At 38.0% G+C, this 19,642-nt stretch overlaps 1 protein-coding gene and 2 long non-coding RNA genes across 18 annotated transcripts in view; 1 reads left to right on the top strand and 2 right to left on the bottom strand.

Annotated features, from left to right (window-relative positions):
* SLC10A7 (solute carrier family 10 member 7) overlaps positions 1–19,642 on the bottom strand; it is a 261,864-nt gene that overhangs the window by 124,932 nt on the left and 117,290 nt on the right. The gene's annotated exons all lie outside the window — the stretch shown is intronic.
* The window catches only part of LOC141517812 (uncharacterized), a 26,768-nt gene continuing 16,198 nt past the window's right edge, over positions 9,073–19,642 (top strand). For 3 of the 4 annotated variants that reach the window (XR_012476997.1, XR_012476996.1, XR_012476994.1), the window contains exon 1: positions 9,073–9,223. This is a non-coding gene — a long non-coding RNA (uncharacterized LOC141517812). Of the gene's footprint in view, positions 9,224–14,324; positions 14,372–19,642 lie in introns of all 4 variants that reach the window. The other variant, XR_012476995.1, reaches the window with a different exon arrangement.
* The window catches only part of LOC141517813 (uncharacterized), a 32,359-nt gene continuing 27,167 nt past the window's right edge, over positions 14,451–19,642 (bottom strand). The window contains exon 2 of the long non-coding RNA XR_012476998.1: positions 14,451–16,567. This is a non-coding gene — a long non-coding RNA (uncharacterized LOC141517813). The remainder of the gene's footprint in view (positions 16,568–19,642) is intronic.

The raw sequence follows: 19,642 nt of genomic DNA, 5'->3' as shown, positions 1-19,642 counted from the left end.
AAAAATGGAATGGTTATCCATAATTTTTTACTGACACTGTCTCTGTAAAGGGTATCACCATCCTTCCATCCTTTCCAGTCATTCATGTTCAGAATCTCTGAGTCATCTTTGATTCTACTATCCATTAAAATGCCAGCTCTTGTCTCTTCTTCCTCAACATCCTGGGTGCATCCATCCCCTACTGTACGTATATTTGACTTTGCTAGTTTAGGTCCTCACTTTCTTTCACCTAAAATAGAAGGATAATTTCCTGTTTCTAGTCTTTTTGCTTTCCAATTTTATACTTTTTGTATCTGTCAAAATCTCCTAAGGCATAGACTTGGCAATGTCATTGTTCTACTCTAAGATCTTCACTGACCCTAGTTATCAATACAAACTCCACAGCCTGGAATCCAAGACCTTTCTTGAAAGAAAGAGTCTCTCACTTTCTTTTTCAGTTTTACTTCATAGAGTCTCCTTCAAACTCTATGTGCCCACCCACCTGACCAGTCGGATGGTACTCCCTGGCCCAGCTCTCAGAACCTTTCCAGACTCAGATCAGGTGCCACCTCCTTGCTGAATACAAGAGTTGTTCATATTCTCCTCTTCAGTTTACCTTGTATTGTTCTTACTTATGTACATATTGTATCGCCCAAGTAGAATATATATACATACATACATATATATATATATATATATATATATATATATATATATATATATATATATGCATGCTCATTGAGGATAGGGAATTCTTCATTTTTGTCTTTGGATCTCCAGTACCTAGCCCACTATAGATATTTAATGAACAATTATGAAATCAATTGATTAATAAACAATCAATGAACATTTCTTAGGTGTCTGCTCTATGCCAGGCAATTATAAGCTAAGTGAAAGGGAGACAAAAAGAGAGGCAAAAGATAGTCCCTGGCCTCAAGGAGCTTACAATCCAATGGAATGGGCAGAATTCACAAAATGTTATCATCAGCCCTATGCTAGGCCCTGGAGGTGCAAAATCAAGAGATGGAGCAGGTCATGCCCTCAAGGAACTGAGATTCTAACAAAGAAGAGTGCTTGTAGAGTAGATGCAGAATAAATAAGAACTAACTGTGAGACTGGGAAAGGAAACCTCAGGATGCCCCTGACAGTTATTTTCTAATAGTATTTAAAAGACTGTCATAAGAAAGGGGATGATAAATGGTAAAAGCTGCAAATAGACAGTGGTCTAGTAGAGATGACCTATATAATAATTAAAACTATTGAGTACAGAAATAGATGCCCTCAAGAGATAAGAGTTCCTGGTCAACTGAACTCTTCAAGCAAAGGGTGAATGTTTTTGTTGGTCAGGAGCTTCCAGTCATGTCCAGATCTCCTGACCAAATTTGGGATATTCTTAGCAAGGATTACTAGAATGATTTGTCATTTCCTTCTTTGAATCATTTTACAGAAGAGGAAACTGAGGCAAACAGGGTGATATGACTTTATATGACCAGGATCACATGGCTAAGAAGGCCAAGTTTAAACTCACAAAGAGCCTTCCCAGCTCCATACCCAGCCCTCCATCTCTACTGCACCACTTTGAAGTTGAGGCCATTGAAAATGAATTCCTACTTCTGCCAAGGATAGACAAGATGCCCTTTAAGATCTCTTTCAATTCTGAGATTCTATAATCTTAATGGTGGGAGTGAGAATGATTATGCCTAAAGGATGGTACCAAAAATCATGCCACCCTTCCACAATAGAAGCCTCACAAAGGCAAGACCCATTTCAGGTTTGTTTTTGTCTTCCTAGCACCTCATACAGTGCCTTGGACATAGCAGAGACTTAATAAATTTTTGTGAAATGAACTTAATAAACAGGCTAAACATTACTAAGCTCAGTCACTAAGGACTTTCACTGCTGACTGGATAACTGAATAATAATTGCTGGGCAATTAAAATATGCACCACATATTTGAGTAAAACAATACATAACATGAAATATATTCAATGAATCTCAACATTCTAGAGCTAGAAGGCTCTGAAATGATAAGGAATTTTAAGAAATATATATGCTATTCTGTTCATTTTCTTTTAATAATTTCAGGAATAAAAATTTCACTGTACCTTAGCATCTGAAAGTCATTCAAGTGTTTGCTTATTATGTACTGAGTTTTAACATGGCTGTGGGATGACTATAGCTTGTGGTACCAACTTTGGATTCAATGGAGCATATAATAGAGAAACAATACAGATATAGAAACATCTAACAAAGAAGATTAAAAAAAGAATCAAATGTTCTTAATGGGAACCATATTTCAAAGTAAAAATAATCTTAATTACAAATGAGACAGGGGAACATCCTCCCTCCCTTCTCACTATTCCATTCAGAAGAAAGATTAATTGATGCCAAAAGGGTCATTATAACTCCATAATTAAAAAACAAATAGTAAGACACTGTATTATTGAGGTTTCTGAACATTTAATACAGATAGGAGTTCTTAACTTATAAAGAATAATATTGCCCTATTTCTTTTTTAAAGAAAAGATGCAAACATAACAAAATCTTTCCTTGATACAGCTTCAGCTATTAAAAATATAATAGCCTCAAAATGATAATAGAAGTTGATCTATTTATATAAAACAAGGGTTCTTAATATAGTATCTGTGATTAAAAAACAAAATTTTGAAAATGACATTTTCACAGAATTTCACTTTGTAATCGTGAATATTTTCTTTTGTGCATTTACAAACAGTGAGTATCCTCAGAAGGGGTTCACAGGCTTCAGCGTGTCTCTAAAAAGGCAAAGAACCTGTGGTCTGGAGTTTTTATGGTTTGCAAAGGACTTTTGTGCATGATTTCATCTGTTTCCCAGACTAACTCTATGAGTGAGGTGTCATCGTTCACTCTCTTACAGATGAGGAAAGAGAGCTTCAGAGAATTGAGGCTACTTGTCCAGGATCCCGGTGAGTGAGGGATCAGATGCAATCTGAACCTAGGTCCCCACGGATGCTACACTTATTGCAGACTGCCTCTATATCTCACCATATTCACATAAAGCATGCCATTGATTTGAAATTCTATTGAAAATAAACTAAACCTAAACACTTAATACTATGAATGTGGTAAGAGGAAAAGAATGTCTGGTAACTGCTTGCCTGGATGGATCAGTGCATCTGATAAGGCCAGTCAGGGGTCAGGGTTTACTCTTGTTGCCCAAAAAAGCAGTGTAAAGTAAAAATGATATGAAGAGCTCTAAAAGAATTCTTGAACTCTCTGAACTGATCTGACTAGAGAAATCAACTTTCCTGAGTACCAGGGCTCACAGTCATACCAAATCTTGGAGGAACAAAGTTCAAGAGGCTGCCTTTTGGGAAAGGATTAGTTGGTCGATGTTTTGGAGGATGGACTCAATACAAAGGGCAGATGAAGTCTTCCTTTCTGGAAGTCAATACATCTTCTTAAAGGTCCCAGCACATCCCCAACTCCAATCAGTAATTGTCATTAAAAGCTCTCATTATATGAAGTCAGTGTAATTAGAGCATCTTGCCCTCACAGGGTGCAGTACACAGAGAAGGCTGGAAGGGTTCATAAATTAGTGCCAATTCCATCTCCCTCTCCCCACCTTGCAATCTGCTGCAAGAGAAAAATTGTATTTACACACATTAAGTCAAATGCCCACTGGCCCCAGCAAAATTAGCCTCCACAGTAACCACGGTTATTTGAGGGACTCCCGATTTCATTATGTGTCTCCGAAATAAAAGGGATAAAGTTTGCCATCAATAACCCTGAACGTATCTGCTGAATCCCGCAGATTCCAAGGCATTAATAATTCAAAATCTTGTGGGAATTTTGTCATTGTGGAGATACGACTTGTCTGCAAACGGAGCTCAGGGGATGTTCAATGTGATCTATTCTGGTCGCACAGTGCAACTGTGACATTCATCATAGCACAGCAAGGAAAACATGATTCTCTTAGAGAAGACTTGGAGAATTTTTTTTCCTCTCTCTTCAGTTTGCACCAAAAAGACCCTAGTGTGTGATATAAACACATACAGCCCCACCCCATCACACCAAATAGATCATCATGATGAAATGTCATTGCCTCTTATTGATTAAAGAATGGATATGGGGCATTTTGTCTCTTTTAAGCACACAACAATAAAAACACCACACACATACACACTAACACACATTCTCATGGAATTTTATACAACTAGAACCCACTGTGGCTGAGAGATGAGAATAGAAAATAGGACAGGAGAGTTTCTTTTGAACTTCTACTGTGCTAGATTGATGCATCTTACTATTGGCAGGATAGTAATGTGGATAGTGTTGGGCTTGAAATCAGGAAGACCTAGATGAAAATTTGTAATAGGCACTGGCTATGAAACCAGTCATATATTTTAAACTCTGTTAGCCTCAGTTTTCTCATTTGTAAAATAAGTGGTAATACTTACCTCAAGGGCTGTGGTGAGGTTCAAATGAGATAATGCATATAAAAAGACTTCAATAAATGCTAATTATTATTATCATTGTTATTATTACTATTATCATCACTCCTACCATTTAATCTTTGGCCTTTCTGTCTTCATCAAATCCATAAGCTGAAGGAAAACCCAAGGAAAGCCTTCACTATCACTGTCCAGATAACTTTTTTTTTTTCCAGATAACTCTTAAGGAGGTCAGAATTTGGCAACAAAAGGTCACTCCAGTTTTCTTAAGGTTTCTTTACACATTCTTTACACAATGTCTTGCTTATTGTGAGTCCACACCCAGTTATTGAGCAACTTGTCTCTTGTTGATTTACCACCAAACATCACTTATAGTCATGTTATTTATCATCTCAAGTTGCACAACTTAAGTTCAGGTCCTCATTCCCTCTCTCCTAGACTGTTATAATAGCTTCCTCAGTGACCTTTCTGCTCCTAGTCTTTCTCCTCTCCAGTCCATCCTCTCAAGATTTCAGTTAAGGGAGGGAGGGAGAGAGAAAAAGAGAGAGTGAGAGAGAGTGAGAGTAAGGGGTGGGAGAAGAGAGAGAGAGAGAGAGAACGTGAGTGAGCGTGGGGGTGTAAAAGCTATAATGTAAAGTTGTTGAATTCTTACCCTGAATCTCAGAGTTCAACTAGTCTCTTGCTCTTCTTTTTATTATTATTGTTATTGTTATTATATAAATGTTTCCATTGTTTTCCAATTGCATGCGATAGTAGTTTCTAATCTTTTTTTTGCAAGGTTTGGAGTTTTACAATTTTTTTCTGACCCTCCCTTCTCTCCCCCTGCCCCCCCCAACAGAATAAACTGATATATAGACTGTACATTTGCATCCATGATAAGCACAGATCAAAACGTGTTGTGAGAGAAGAATCAGATCCAAAAGGAAGGTGGGGGGAGAAATGACAGATAATGACATAATATATAAGATAACATTTAAAAAAATGAAGATAAATTCTGGTCTTCATTTAAACTTCAGTTCCTTCTCTATGTATACAGAAGATATTCTCTATCACAGATCCTTAAAATTGTCCCTGATTATTGCATTGATGGAATGAACAAGTCCCTCATGGTTGATTATCAACCCCATGCTGCTGTTAGGGTGTACAATGTTCTTCTAGTTCTGCTCATTTCATTCAGCATCAATTCATCAGTTCAGGTTTTTCTGACATTCCCTCTTTCTTGGGTTTCACCAGAACAACAGTGTTCCATCACATACATATATCACAATTTGTTCAGTCATTCCCCAGTTGATGGACATCCCCTCAATTTCCACTTCTTTGCCACTACAAAAAGTGCTGCTATGGATATTTTTGTACCTATGCCATGCCTTTCTTTATGAAGGGGGAAACTGTAGCCTAGAGAGTTTAAGGGACTTGACCAAGGCCACTCAGGAGTCTCTCTCTCTCTCTGAGCTCAGCACTCTTTCCTGCTGCTCCAGGAGGGAACACCATTGTTTTCATAGTCATTCAATGCTTCCCTATATTTCTCTTATTTCTACATGATGGGGAATGCCACACACTATTGGTTTTTCTGTATTCAATTCTTAATTCATGGCATTTAACATTTGTGAAGACAAATAAGATCATTCTCATAAGAATAAACCCAACTGGTACTTGGATTGCAAACACCAGTCATTCCTTTTCTCATTTGCTGATTGTCACGTATTCCTCCAATAATAATAAATCTTAAAATGTTTTTATTTATAGTCTTTCAATACTCATTTTGAAAAACAAAATATTCATATTAATGTTAGCATGAAATGCAAATATTTCAATACTAATACTTTTCGCTGGTTTAGACCACCAATGCCCAGCAAGCATCTGAGCACAGTTCCTAAAAGCTGCAGGAATGCAAAAAGTTCAGGGAACAGCACAGAGATCCTAGAAACTGTTATTTATATGGCAAGACCATTTTTTAAAAAAAATCCTTTTCCTCCACCAGTGTTTAACTCAAAGTATGGAATAAAATGTGTTATTTTCAGTTACAGAAAGAGGAAATGTCCATAACTCAAGAAAGTAGAAAAGAGTTGATGGTTCTCTATTGCATTATTCTAAGCAACAAAAGAATTGTTGCTGACATCACCTTAAATATACCACATATTGGCATGTTTTGGAAGGGAATTACAGTTGTGTGGCCTAATTCAAAATCAAATTCCATTCAATCTACTCCAGCAACTATTTTAAAAGCAAGGGTCCATTAATATACAAATACTTCTCTCAACCTTGCTTTTTTCATGCCTGATTGTTACACTTCTAATCATTTAGGGGACAGCTAGGTGGCACAGTGAATAAAGCTGTGGCTCTGGAGTCAGGAGGAACTGAGTTCAAATGTGAACTCAGACACTGAACCTTGGGCAAGTCACTTAACCCCATTGCCTTAAAAAATTTTTTTTAAATATTAAAAAAAGAATTCTACTCGTTTGCAAACAAAACATGTATCCTGTTGATACTATAAGATCACATAAGTGTCTTTATAAGACAGACTCACCAGAACTTAACTGGCCCAAGACCTCTTTTCAAGAGGTTTGCAATGTCAGAAAGTGTAAGAAGGTCAGAGACACAATGACTACAATAATATAAAGAAAAAACAATCCTAAAGGATGTAAGGTATCAGAATTAGTATAATATATAACAATCAGTCCTGGTTACACGGTACTAATGAGGAAACCTACTTTCTTCCCTCTCTTTGGGAGAGTTGTTGCACAGTTGATCTCTGGCCATGGCCTATAGTTCTCTCTATACTCTTAGTTCTAGTGCCTCTGGATTGATTTGTTTAGTGACTTTTCATAGTTAGAGGAGAAGGTTCTGTGGGCAGGAGAACTTATATTAGGAAAGGATAGTGATGACAAAAATAAAAAACATCACTTGAAAAAAATAAAAAGGTCACTATAAAAAATTAATTTTTCCTCTTTATAAATTCATTTCTAGGGGCAGCTAGGTGGCACAGTGGATAGAGCGCCAGCCCTGGAGTCAGAAGTACCTGAGTTCAAATCCGGCCTCAGACACTTAATAATTACCTAGTTGCGTGGCCTTGGGCAAGCCACTTAACTCCATTGCCTTGCAAAAAAAAGAAAAAGAAAAAAGAAATTCATTTCTAAATGTTTAAATCTGTAAAAAAGAAAAGTTGCTAGGATTTAACCATATAAGGGATAGAGGGTATGAAAGGAGAAAAAAACAATAGAATTAAGTCAAATAGACTATAAACTGAATTCAGACTTTGGGGTTTTACAGGGCATTAATCCAATGGGTGCCAAATTAAATTTTCAAATTCTATAATATTTGATTTCTTTTCTAAAATGAGTTTATACTCAATCCCAGTTGTTCCTTCAATGATAAGCTACATTTCTAAGTAGAATTTAATTCAAAAGTAGGAACTCTCTTTTAAAAAAAAGTATTTATGAATTGTATTTGTGATTTTCTCCTCCCTAAACATTACTTTTGACTTTAACAGTTACAACTGGTAAAAGAACTAAAAGATGGCTCACTTCAAACAATACCCATTTAAAGCCATGTGGCACTAAATGACAAACACACATGGAACCTTCAATGGCTCTGTGATCTCATCAACCCAAGTGCCCCCTGATTTAGAATGGCTATAGTTCATCCCTATCTTCTTGTCTGGTGGCATCTTAACCAGGTCCTCCAGTAAATAAATCCACAGATGACAGAGTCTTAGCTCTGGAGACATTTCCCAGCTGTCCATTTTTTTTCTCTTCTTCTTCCAGCAAGATCAACCACTGAGATCCTTTTCCAAAGACTCATTTTCTGAATGCCTAATTTCCCCCACAAAGTCTACTTCACTTCCTTCAATTCAAATGATGCACTAATTCAAGATTGGGAATTCCCTCCCTGAGTTCAGATCACAACCTATCAAGAGTAAAAAAGTCCTAAGGAGTTGCCTGAGATACAGGCTTTTATACAGACTGAATTCCATACCTGAAACATTTTCTTCCTCTGCTGCCTCTTAGAATCTTTAATGCTATTCAAGGCTCATCTCAAGTACCACTTCATATATGAGGCCTTGACTCCTTCCCCAAAATTGTTAGCATTTCTCTTCCTCCATCTAAAGGTAATTATTCTGTATGTATTCTAATTGACTTATTTGTATATATTATTTCCTTCCAGAGGAATAGAAGCTCTTAAGAGGGCAGGGATTTATATCTTTTTATCTTCATATATCATGATTCATAGCCTTACTGAATTTATATTGGAGAATTTAAATGACTGGCCCAAAATTGGGAAGCTAAATGTTAAGAAGTGAAATTTGAACAGAATAAATCCTGTCTTCAATCCCAACACTCTACCCAGTGTCCTATTTCTCTAAACCACAAATATAATTCATTTGGAAAAATCTAGCCTATTTATTGCCTGATGAAGCAACAAGAGACTTAAGAAATTATTGTCAGATAATTTTTAGACATCTGGAGAAATTCTTCCAAGATAATGAACAGTAGCCATTGGCCAAAATTTTGAAGACATGCTCATTTGGGTATTTTTTAATAAGGAAATACAACCACAAGGAGATGTGCCATTGAATATGGAATCAATGACAAAAATTTCACTGCTATAAAGTATCATGTCATCATATCCCTGATGTCATAATCCTCTTTGAGAACAAAGGACAAACAACATCACATCAGTCTGAGCCAAGGAATTTGACATAATAGCCTCAAATTTTCATCAGATGTACAGAAATGAAAGCTGTTCCTCTTCCTCTGTTTCATCAGTGCTATCTATTATAAACTAGCAGCACCCAATCACCCACAGGAGAGGTAGGAAAAGAGGAGTTAAAGGGAACTAACTGCATAAATACAAAAAGAACTCTCTTAAGGGTTCTCTGGAGAAATTTAGATAATCTTGGGTGTTGGGGAAACAACTCTAGATAAGAGACTTATCAAGAATGCCTTTGTTCTAGATGAGTAAGGTCTGGGATAGAAACAGCATGGACAATATTCTCATAGAATAGGGTGAGGTAGACAGGTTGTAGTCTGCATATCTGGAGAAAATATCTGCTTCAAGGAAATCCCAGACCCATTGTACTACCTAAATATGGCCTTTTACATAATCTATAATCTTCCTAAATTAGTATCCCCTGGCAATGCTTGGAATGTCCCTGGTTTCTTTTGGTGAAATCTGAGAAACCCCAGCTAAAATGCCAACTCTACCAAGAAACCTCCCTGATCTCCCCTTGGTGGATAATGATCTTTTTTTCCTCTTCTAACACAGAACACTTCATAAAGTTTTTTATTTCTGGGTTATATATGTGTGTGTGTGTGTGTGTGTGTGTGTGTGTGTGTGTGTATATATATATTTATATTTATTTATTTATTTATTAGAATGCCTTTATGTATCAGTATTATATATTATAAACATAAATGCCAAAATCAACTGGAAAACAAACTCCATGAAGGCAAGGGCTATATCTTATTTAAACTTTTTATTTCCCCTAGCACCTACCACAATACACTCTGTGTAAAATAAATTGCTTAATAATTTTTTGGGAAAAAATAAGTGGATCATCACTATTAGTGTCCAGAGACTCAAAAGTAAGTATGCTGTCAATTTTTAAAAGAATGGGTTGTCCATTTTTAATGCCTCTCTTTTTCCTCTAAATCTGACCCTACTTCTTTTTCTTGTCATATATCTTTTGATGACACATTTTTTTTGTTACCTTTTGCACTTGATTCTTTTTAGGTGTTTTTTTTTTTTTGCAAGGCAAATGGGGTTAAGTGGCTTGCCCAAGGCCACACAGCTAGGTAATTATTAAGTGTTTGAGACCTAATTTGAACCCAAGTACTCCTGACTCCAGGGCCGTGCTTTATCCACTGCGCCACCTAGCCGCCCCCTGCACTTGATTCTTAATTGGAAGTATGCTGCAACCTATTTACCCTCATCTGAAGTGTAAAAATTCTATACTTATTATTTAATTCATTCAATGATCATTTATAAAGCAGTTATTAGGCGATGGGCACTGTGTTAGGCACTGTAGGTACAGAGTACTTTGTGTATACACTCATGAAGGCAGAACTATTATATAAATTTTCCACCCTAGCCTCCCCTGAACAGAACACTCTCCAAAACTCCAAATCAAAGGCAAAGCATTTGTCTGTCTTCATTTTCATATTCCTGGGGTCTAGCAGGTGTTTCATAAATGCCTGTGAGTGGAACTGAACTAAAACTCTACTGGGTCCAGCTTTGGAATATATGATTCCACTCTAGAGAGGATGAAAAGAGGAAGCTTTTCACAATGCCAGAAACTTAAAATATGAGAAGGGAATCATTAATGAGGATGTAAAGAAAAGAAACAAAAAATAAAAGCTAAGAAAAAGGAAGTGCATCTCCACAGACTCTTTGCATCTGATGTCCAAAGCACCTGAAACATTCCGAAGTCTCTCCAGCAAAGGAAACACAGTGATGGCAGCATCAAAAAGGTACTTCATCATGAAAGAAGTCAGAAGGGACACATTTAAGATCAGAGAATCTAAAGTTAAATCTGGGCAAGATCTGTTTGCTGACAATGAGGCAATTGTATGTAAAGGTAAGAATAGCAGACAAGCTTAGCCCTGGTGATCAGGAAGTACTTTAATTCACTCTAATAAGAAACAGATTCAGAGCCTAGAAATGACAGGGCTACTGTGCTTCCAGAAAGAAGATCTTGATGATGACAAAGGACAAGAAGGATCAAAAGTAGTTTTGTAAAGATGGTCCAATACTAGAAAGGGAAAAACAAGTCTATCTTGGGGGGGGGGGGGACACTAGCAACCCAAAAAACTCAAGATTAGAATGTTACAAACTTTTTACACTATTATAAATTCGTATTACTCAATTGCTTTCAGTCATATCCAACTCCTTTGTGACTCCATTTAGGATTTTCTTGACAAAGAAACTGGACTGGTTTGCCATTTTCTTCTTCAGCTCATTTTACAGAAGAGGAAACTGAGGCAAATGGGGTTAAGTGACTTGCCCAGGTCACACAGCAACTAAGTGTCCAAGGTTGGATTTGAATTCAGGAAGATGAGTCAGGCCAGGGCTCTATCTACTGGACCCCAGCTGCCCTCTATTTACCAATATTAGCTAACACTTATATAAACAAAGTATCCATTATCTCACTAAGCATTCTAAAAGCCTTTTTGTTAAGTATTAAAGGTGTTAAGGTCCCCATTTTACAAATAAGGGAACTGAGGCTTAGACAAAATAACTGACTTGTCCATGGGCACAGGGACAATAATTGAAAGAATCCATAGTCTGCCCCGGGTTTTCTGACCCCAAGGGCAGAAAACTTTCCACACTGTCGTGTTTCTAATAAACATCCTAACCCTTGAGTGACTGAGGGGTCTATCTCTGCACCCCTAATTCAGACCTTGCTCTTGGACAGTGGAGTCTACTAAACAGCAGGTAGGATCTGCAGGATCACAAAGTCCTTTTCCACACAACAGCCTTGAGAAATAGGCAATGGAAGCACTATGATCTACCCTCTCTCCTCAGCATTATGGGCAGGAGCCAGGCTCCTATTAGTATGGGGCGGGGGGGGGGGGGGGGAGACCATGCAGACAAGGAGCTCCTCTGCTATATACAGAAGTGATGTTGACTCCCCTGTGGCCACACAATCAATGTATGTCAGAGACCGGACTTGAAGTTCAGGTCCCCCAACTCAAATCTGTTTCTCTTATTCGCTGGACCAGGGGCGTCCAATAAAATAGAAATGTATCCCTGTGGGCTACAGACCAGCTTGGATGGCCACAAGTTAACATTACCTATATTATAGAGTATTTTTACTTATTTTCCTACATATTTCCCAATCATGCTAGGATCTGAGTTTGGGCTATGTTGGATGTTCAGTGCTTTTGGTCACTTTTTGCTCTTTTATGCATTTCATTTTCCACCTGGGCACAACTGCCAAGACTGTGGACCCTAGTCCTGGAACACATTCCCTCTCCACGGCTGCCTCTCAGGATCCCTGGTTGCCTTCAAGGCAGCCTGGCCTGCAGCTTCCTAGGAGAAACATTCTATCTTGCTGTTCTTTCCCTTTTTTTAGTGATGAGGAAACAAAGACTCGGAGTTTAAATGATTCATTCTCATAAATACTTATTTGAATTATTTGCCTCACTCATTTCTTTAGTCCACCATAGTGAACTAAAAAGTTGAGCCTTCAATCTGAAGCTCTTTCTACTATACCACTATTTTTTCTTAACTATTTATTTAGGGGGCCTGAAAGATGAGCCAAAAAGGACCAGTAATGGTAGTGGCGTGCGCACGCACACACACACACACACACACAGTAGATTTGCAAAGCATTTTTCTTACATTACCTCATTTGAGTTAAAAAGTTAGGCCTTTGGGCTATGGACTACAAGAATAGGGCTGCTAAGGCTGAAGGCCTTAACCAAGAGCTTCCTGTGGATCACAGGTCTCTTGACTGTAGGAAGCAACTGCAAGGGGTTCCAGGTCTGGAATTTATCTGTGTAAGACAATACTCATAGAAACAGGCTATGGGCTCTGAGGATGAATAGCTCAAGCCAAGGATATGGTCTCCCATAAACATATACATATATATATTATATATATATATATATATATATATATATATGAACAAAACATGACTATTTTTTCCTATATCTGAAATATGCCTTGAGAAAATATACTACACCAACTGTTCTTAAAGGAAAAAAGTAACAGTGAAAAACAAAGACAAGCTAAAATACTTCTGAAATATAAAGAATATGTATTACACATATAGAACATATGTATAACCCTCAAATATTTATGTATATTTAGATGAAGAGAGAGCAGAAATATGACAAGGAAAAATAAAAGGAAAAACATTTCAACGGAAAGAAATGAAAACAAGGAGACAGACAGCCCCTGGACTCGGAACACCTAAAATAATTCACTGCAATTCAATCCAAACTCTGCTATGCTTGATGCTAGGGATAAGAAATTAAAGACCTGGCCTCAAAGATCTTGAGGAATCTAAGAGAAGACAATTTGAGGAGGGAGCGAACAGGAAAGACTTCTCATAGGAGGCAGCACATCAAATGAGCCTCAAGCAAAGCTGGAATTCAGAGAGGGATTACCTTCCAGATACTGGTCACAGCCTGAACAAAGGCTTGGAGGTGGGAGATGGAACATCAACTATAAAGAAAAGCAACTGTGCATAAACTGGAAAGAGATTACTTCTGAGATCAGGGAGCAGTAGAGAATGTTTATGTTCTTTAAAAGGTTGTATGGTATAGCAGGAACGGTCTAAGTATCCAAACCTCTAGAAACTTCCTTCCTGTATGACCCCTGATCAGCCATCACAAGACTGAGTGACCTCTAGTTTCCTCCTTAAGGACTATAACCTGAATCTGGATGACCCTTTGCTGCAGGTGTAGATTAGAGAGATTCTTATTCTTATTCAGTGGAGCAAATATAAAGATAATTCCTATTGCTTTAGGTATTGGAAGAATGGTTTCTGGTGCCCTTCTAACACTCTGTATTATGATATAAAATTATCATGATTTTTTTTTTGGTGGGGATCTGGACTTTCGATTTCATTGAAGGTTTTATTATGGAAACTCCCTCTGCCAATAAAGATTTTAAAATGTTCTACAATTTACATTCAGAGAAATTAAATGACTTAGCCAAGCCATCACAATTGCAGGATGGCACCTGAAGCCAGGGCATCTAAACATGTCAGGAACACTTCAGATTTGGGGGTAGAGGGAGAAGAACTACTATGAGGGAGGGGAACTACCACTAAGTGGAGATCCTTTAACTTTATTCAGGTGGAAAGTGATGATGATAAAAGTTCTTCTTTTCCATAGAATTTTCAAAGTTAAGTTGGAAGAGGGACCAAAGGTCTTAATCTACTTTAAATAATTCATTTTACAGATGAAGAAACTGAGGTCCACAGAAGATGCAGGATCATAGAACTTGAGGTAGGAAGGGATCACAGAAATGATCAATAGTCTAATCCCCTTATTTTAAGGGTCTTTTAAATTAAATTTTATTTTGTTCTCTCTCTCCCTCACTCATTGGGAAAGAAAAGTAAAACCCATCACAAATATTATAGTGATGTAAAACAAGGTTGGGGGTGGGGAGGGGAACAAGAAAATAAGCCTTCTACATAAGATTTCCTGAAATTTCCTGCCCAAAGTCACACCAGCAGTAAGTGCCAGGGCCCATGGTCTGAACTCAGGGCCTCAGACTCAAATGAAGCTTACACACACTTATTTGTCCTAAACTTACTTAGTTGTAATTCAAAGGAGACCCTTCCCCAAAGGCTGCTACCAGATTTTCAGAATTTGGTTAACAATTATAAATTCTCTGACCTGGGGATTTTTCACCTTTAAAATTGTGATAATAAAAACCAAAGTTTAAAGTGTTTTATAAAAGCCTACTACAAGGGGCAGCTAGGTGGTAGAGCACCGGCCCTGGAGTCAGGAGAACTTGAGTTCAAATCCAGCCTCAGACACTTAATTACCTAGCTATGTGGCCTTGGGCAAGCCACTTAACCCCCATTGCCTTGCAAAAATTTTTTTAAAAAGCCTACTACAAGAAGATGACAATACAATGTTGGTTAGTCTCTCATTGTTCCCAGGTAACTCTCTATGCTGTAAATTCCAAAATCAGAGTTGCCCTGCAGTTCCCATACTATAAGTTCCCTACATCAGTGAAATTTCAGGACTAGCCCAAAAGGAAAAAAGAGTTAAAGTTTTATCAAAAGCATTTATGGTCTTATGGATTTCCCATCATATTCCCTTCATTCTTCATGCCTGAGGAGTTTTTTTTTTTTCCCGTTTGCTCTCCCATTCCTCTGATTATTTTCATAATGTATTGGAAACCACAATAATGACACTCACAGAGAAAATAAAATTTTGAGATGCTGCCATAACTAATGAAGTCTGAACAATGATGAAATGGGCTTTAATGGGGTTTGAAATGTGGTCTGAATATGACAACAAAGATAATAAATATGAAAAAATGCTATCAAAAATGCTATCAGTCATGTACAAAGAAATAACAGTGGACAGAAAAATTAGGATTTTTTGGCATATGATCATTTGATAGTATAATTAAAAGTCTTAAAAAGGTAACTGACTAAAGCATTTAGGTACCTTAAATTTTGTTTGGATTGGTAAGTGTTGAAGTCTTTTGTTATCAAAAGTCATAAATTTATTTTTTTATGATCAAAAGGTGATTCGGTCCTTTTTTTTTGTTGATTGAAACTGAATCTTGCCTGAGATAAAAAGGCTGCTTTCCTTGAAAAATCTAACCCCACTAATGATGGGGATGGGAGCTTCAATCTTCCCTGTTTCCTGATGTGGGTAAGTTAGCCCTCAGGCAGTTTGGGGGTCCTCCAGTTGTAAAGGAGCTGGCCATGCTGGTACCACACCTAGATCACCCATGTGGCTAAAATAACCAGATGCCCTAGAGTAGCTTAGGACTCTGGCTCTTAGCCTCTCCAGAAGCCAGGATTACAGAAAGACAGGAAGATCCAAGTTCAAGTCTAGCCTCTGAAACTTAACTAGTTCTATGACCCTGGGCAAATCATTTAACCTCTGTATATAAAAGAAAGGTAACATTAGCAGGGTTGTGCTAGTGATCAAAGGAGATGGCATTTATAAAGTGTTTTTGCAAATCTTAAAGCCTTATAATCAATCTCCTTAATGTTAGATGCAAGATTATAGTTGTATGATTCTGTTCAACCCTTGTTGCAAATTCTGGCCCAGGAGGAAATTAAGATCTCTCCCAAGATCTTGAGGAGTCTGATTAACTTAAGCTTTTCAGAGCAAGAGATTTGGGGAAAGCACTCACAAGGGCCATAACAAAAGGAAGTTTATGACTGTGCTGCAGCTTAGGAAAAGCACCTCATAAATGGAAAGGCAGAAATAAGTACAAGTCACAGAACTGAGCCGGAAGTGCTCTCCTAGGCGGCTGGCCAAGAGAAACAGCCTGAGCTGCAGAGGCTGGGGGGTGAAGGCTGGCCATCCTCAGCTTGGGCCCCTGGGAGCCAGCTGTACTTGGAGAAGCTTTTCTTTACATCTAGGCTACGCTGGTCCCTCTAGAGTTCCTGATTCTGCTCCCTCCAGCCAGGTCACTGCAGGCATGCTCCTCCAAACAGAGCCAGAGGCCTAAGGGAGGAGAAAGAACATCAAATCTGGGCCATTTTAGAATTGAGAGAGAGAGAGGAGAAGGAAAGAGAGGGAGGAGATAGACAGAAAGACAAAGGGGGAGGGAGAGAGAGAGATCGAGATCCACTGGAGCCTGGATCAAATCTTGCACACTAGCTTACTACTAAATTCCTAATTTGGCTCCTAACAGAGCTATTGAGTTTTAGAATGCTCTTAGTCTTAATTTACTTTGTATCTACCCTCCAGAGAAGTGCCCTGATCAAGACCTATTCCTTTTATAGTTCAAATTACAGGATCTTAGATTAAGGGTTGGAAAAGGTCTTGGAGATCATCTAGCCCACAACTCTGCTTTTTATAGATGCAACACTTGGCCCAGAGTCACCACTCAGAAGTAAAGAAGCAGAATTTAAACCCAGGCCTTCTTGACTCCAGATCTACTGCTCTCTCCACCCTAGATCCTCATGTGTTTTCCTGCTGAATAGGCAAATATTTCATGATCTACCCCTTGCGCTAGAAATATACCCATAATGAAGTTACCCTGGTTCTCAACGAGCCCATGTTCTACCAGAGGCAATCCACTTGTGTATGGACAGATGAGTGCAGGCTGAAGGCACTCACAGGAGAGATCATCAGAGTCTGGAGGCAATGTGGGCTGCACATCTTATATGAGGGGGAACAGCATTGCAGGCATGGGGGCAAGAGGGCACAGCCTGGGCAAAGACTTGGAAGAAAGACACTGCTACTGTGTATAGTGACTAGGCCCTTTTGATTAGAATGTAGAATTCACAAATGGAGTAATAGGAAGTCAGACTGGAAGTGAAGAGATTTAAATTGCTGACAGAAGTGTATCTTCTCTCCTAGAGGATGCCAAAGAGACTTCTTGATGCTTCTTGAATGAAGGAGTGACATGATTAGATTTATATTTTGAGAATATTGACTTAGTGGTAGAAGATGGATTGGAAAGAGCAAAGTCTGGAGGTAGGGAGCCTATTGCAACAGGCAGAGGGTCTAGGGATGTAGACTGGAAAGAGAAGTAGATCTGGAGTCAAGAAGGCCTGGGTTTAAATTCTGCTTCTTTTCTTTACCATCTGAGTAGTGACTTTGGGCTTCAGGTGTTTCAGTGACTTTGGGCTTCAGGTGTTTCATCTATAAAAGCAGAGTTGTGGGCTAGATGATCTCTACTTTCCTTTTCTAGAGGTCTAATTAAACCATCCATTCTAGAATGTTCCAGAAATCCAAGTGGCATCACTGATCTATAATCTGAAAATTCTATATTCTCTCCTTTTCTGAAAAACAACCCCGTATCTGCTGTTTCTCAGTACTTCAGCACCTCTTCCATTCTCTAATCCCCTTCAAAAAAAAAAACCACCAAAGCCTCAGGAATCACAAACACTAGCTCTTGAGAAAATAATTCATCAGGGTCAGGTGAACCCAACAAGAATAAGGGGTGATCACTTGGTACTTCTTTATTTATTTTAAGTATCATCATCAAAGAAAAGCCTCAGCCACATCCAAACAGAACTATTATTCTATGATCAAAATTCTCTATATACAATTAGAGAGAATGGCAACAAAGAAATTGGAATAGGCCACCTCAGGAGGATCCTATGACTAAAGATAATCACTTTGCTGATTTTTCTCCCATTGCGAAAATTACCTTATACTTATATAGACTTCTCTGTGAACACTTTGCATACAAGAGGTCAGGAGCTGTTTCATTTCAGGCCCCTTTTTATCCCCAGGGTTTTCTACATAGTACTGTTGAGTTCAACTGTATATTTTAGAAGGAAATGTTGTTTAGATATAAATTGGATAAGATGACCTTGGATATTCTTTCCAGCTGTGAGATTCTATCATTGTCCTTCTGTTGGACCACACTTTAAAATCTATACTTTATTGTTCAAAGATACGTTCATCTGTTTTTAATCAGATAAAATTGGTTTCTTGGTTTCTTAACTTGGTTCAATGTTCACTTGAGGGGTATATGGATTTATGGATAGTTTAGATAAACTTAGGGCAAAGATGGCATTTTAATTTTCATTAATTTGGGTTTCCTTTGCAATGCTTTATATTTTATTTAGGGAGATTCCAAACATGAGAGTATTTAAAGTAGGTACAGCCTTTGGCTCTCCAAATTTGACTCCCTAGACCAATACAGAACATACAGAGATGTGTTTACTAAGTGTTTCCTGGGGATGATGGCAGTAGGGAAACAGAAGATGGCTTCCCCATCTGTGGTGACAGTCACCACCTCACCAGTGAAGGAGGGAAATCATAATTCTTGCCTCCTCACACTGCGGCTTATGGGCTTAGAAGTTAGTGAGTCTTATCTGAATGTAGCATTTATACTTTGCTTCTCCAATGTTAATAAAAGGGAAAGGGGTGGGAGACACAGTTAAAATGTAAAAGGCAGCTTCTTCCTAACTCTAGAACAAGCTCACACAATCAAATGAATAATTTATCTAGCAGAAATTTCACCCATACAGAATGCTGCCAATAGACCAATGGCGGTTTCACTTCAAATTTGTAGGGCCTTTAGTCAGTAGGCTTCATCTGCATTTCTAACACCTGCTTCAGACACTTGTGAAGTGTAGTGCTATCTGGGAAAATGTCTGCTTTTATCTTCCCACTGTCCAAAGGGGGCAGAGGAAAGATGCAGCCTGGAAAGTAATTACTTGGTTTAAAAGTGATAGGCAATCACAAAGTATGATTTTGGGGGGTACAGGGATGGGAAAGGGAAGGTATTTTTATGCACTTCATCAAAAACACAATTTTTCTTTATATGAAATTTCCCCTTAAATAGAAATATCAATTAAACCCAGTAAAAGAAAAACATAGTGCCTTGAAATAGATTATCCTACATGTATGCCATAAGGACTGTCACAAAAAATTTTAAAAAGAGCCTCAGTTATATGAAGAAAAAATACAGAAGAGGAATCATGAAGGCCACTTATTAAACTGTGTGCTACTTTAGTGCAAGTTTAATAGAAATATTGCCATTAATGGTTGCTATTAAGCAGGGACCTAGTTCAACTCCCATTTTATAGATGAGGAATTTATAGATGAGGAAACTGA

The sequence above is a fragment of the Macrotis lagotis genome, chromosome 3 (genome assembly GCF_037893015.1).
Source record: "Macrotis lagotis isolate mMagLag1 chromosome 3, bilby.v1.9.chrom.fasta, whole genome shotgun sequence".
NCBI lineage: Eukaryota > Metazoa > Chordata > Mammalia > Peramelemorphia > Peramelidae > Macrotis > Macrotis lagotis.
The sequence above is the reverse complement of the archived record's forward strand: the minus strand, read 5'-3'. Positions and strand labels throughout refer to the sequence as shown.